Source organism: Mandrillus leucophaeus, unplaced genomic scaffold (genome assembly GCF_000951045.1).
Source record: "Mandrillus leucophaeus isolate KB7577 unplaced genomic scaffold, Mleu.le_1.0 Scaffold212, whole genome shotgun sequence".
NCBI lineage: Eukaryota > Metazoa > Chordata > Mammalia > Primates > Cercopithecidae > Mandrillus > Mandrillus leucophaeus.
Window position 1 is genome coordinate 1,838,714 of NW_012102166.1, and position 2,358 is coordinate 1,841,071.

Here is a 2,358-nt window from a genome sequence, read left to right on the forward strand (position 1 = left end):
TCCCGGGCGCCCCCTCCACCAGCCTGGGTCCCCTTGGCGACCTGTGCCCCTTTCCCGGGCTCCCGCCGCGGCTGGGCCCCCGCCCTCTGCTCCCTTCTCTCTCCACTGGCTGCAGATGCTGGGAGCCAGTTCGGTCCCCACCCTGTGGTGCCCCGCCCCCACACTTCCCTGCCACCCTACCTTTACTCTGGGGTTCGGGACCCACTGGTTCCCCTAAACTTGGCCTCCCCCATCACCTGGAGAATCTTTATTGTGGCTCCTCACCTCCTTTCGGCCCTCTTTCCGCCTTTGCCCTTACTTCTATCTTCTTCCCCTGCTCTTCCTTGGCTCCTCGAATTTTGACTTTGCAACTGTCGCGACAGCCTCTGTCTCATCCCTCTTTCTCTGCCTTGCCCACCCTTGAATTGCATGCTTTCCCTGGTCAGAATTTCAGCCACCGCACCCCTCCTACCGTCACCCTCAATCCCACGTTCGGTTTTCCCTATCCCTTCTCTCCCGTTTCAAGTGCAGCAGTTCAGAACCAGGCATTTCCGGTCTCAGGGTCCCTGAATATTACATGACCAACTCTGCAGCAGCGTGGGGCCGGGAGCCCTCGGGGAGGAGGGGACGCATTTCTTCTCTTTGGAAACTGTAGCACGGGCTGGGAAGAGGATGTTTACACACACACACACGCACACACGACACATGCTACATGTGGTCAGGCAGAAGGTTTGGAAGGCAGTGGGTATTTGTGTTAGCTGAAGGCTGGAAGCAATGGAGACCTCTCAAGCTAGGGGCTAATAAGGAAAGGGGTTGAGAGGAAGCAAATGCTGCAGGAATTTCTTGGAAATACCCGTTCATTGTCCCTTGTGGGGCACTTACACACTCTGGTGGAGGAGCTTTCTATAGCATTTATGTTTTTCTTCAGCAGGGAGCTTTGGCTTAAGGGGCAACTTAGTGATTTCAAGGTGAACACTCCAGACTATCAGCCAGGTGGTGTTTTGATCCTGTGCCCTTCCAGCACTCTCTCCAGGCCAAGGTGTAGGGAGAGCAGGACTTCCCATCTCTAGGTTCGCTTCTCTGGAGGCCCCCGCTCAGACTGTCTTCTGGCTTTTGAGTCAGCCAGGGAACATGGCCAGTAGTGGGAAAAGGCGGTCAGCCACGCAGGTGCCCCGGATATGGCTGGAGGGGAGAGGGGAATTGAAGAGAGCAGAGTCATGTTGTTAATTGGGTTTCTCTAGGTGACACAGTTTTTTTCTTGCCATTTTCAGGTCATAATTTGTTTGGTGCAATGTTGGGCTATGAGACCTGACTTGCTGGAGATAAGGTGATAAATCTCTGGGGAGAGGGACTGAACGTTGAATTTCTCTGTGTGCGCAGGCACGTGTGTGTGTTGATGGGGAGAGGGTCTGAAGGCTTTAGGAGGGAGATTCTTAAGGTCAGGTAAGCCAGGGTTTAAACTGGGGTGCCCAAGTCAGTTGGGATATAAGGTGGAAATCCCGATTCTGAGTAAAAGTCTCTTAATGTGCTCCATTCTGGGATGAACTTCCACCTGTCCTTCCTATCTTGGTTATTGATTAACTGGCCACAGGTGCCTGTGGCTGGGGTGACTGAAATACAATAAAAAATGGGTGGGTCAGGCCAGGTGAGGTGCTCACGCCTGTAATCCCAGCACTTTGGGAGGCCGAGGCAGGGGCATCACCTGAGGTCAGGAGTTCGAGACCAGTCTGGCCAACACTGTGAAACCCTGTCTCTACTAAAAATACAAAAATTAGCCGTGCGTGGTGGCACACTCCTGTGATCCCAGCTACTCAGGAGGCTGAGGCAGGAGAATCGCTTGAACTGGGGAGGTGGAGGTTGCAGTGAGCCAAGATTGCACGCCACTGCACTCCAGCCTGGGCAACAAAGCAAGACCTTATCTTTAAAAAAAAAAAAAAAAAAAGGGTGGATCCAAACCACAACCTTTGCTTTGAACCTTGTGGGACTCTGCTTGGGTTTCTCTTGCAGCCTCTTCTGGTAGTTTGGCTTGGACTCTCAACCTGGGATTTCCAGCAATTCCACAAATACCCTCTGACCTTAGATGTGGTATTTCCCTTCTGGACTTCTCCGCTTGAAGCAATGTTAGCCTTTCTCAGTTGCCTCCAGCCTTACTCTCTTCTCCCTCCCCTCAGGAGACCTGGTGACCTGCTCCCAGTGCTTCTGTCTGGCCTGCCTTATGCTGTTTAAGAAAGCATTCTGCTTCCTCCTTTCCACCCCAAAATGTGAGGGCTTGAGGAAGAGCTGTACCTCCTTTGGAATGGGACTAGTGAGGGACTAGTGAGGGCCTACCTTCTCCTTCCTGCTGACCTTTTCTCAGTGCCTGGCCCCCCCCCCCCACCC

General features: G+C 53.3%; 1 pseudogene; it reads right to left on the reverse strand.

Annotated features, from left to right (window-relative positions):
• Positions 1-1,097: 1,097 nt before the first annotated feature.
• Positions 1,098-2,358, reverse strand: part of LOC105539989 — a 33,255-nt pseudogene continuing 31,994 nt past the window's right edge.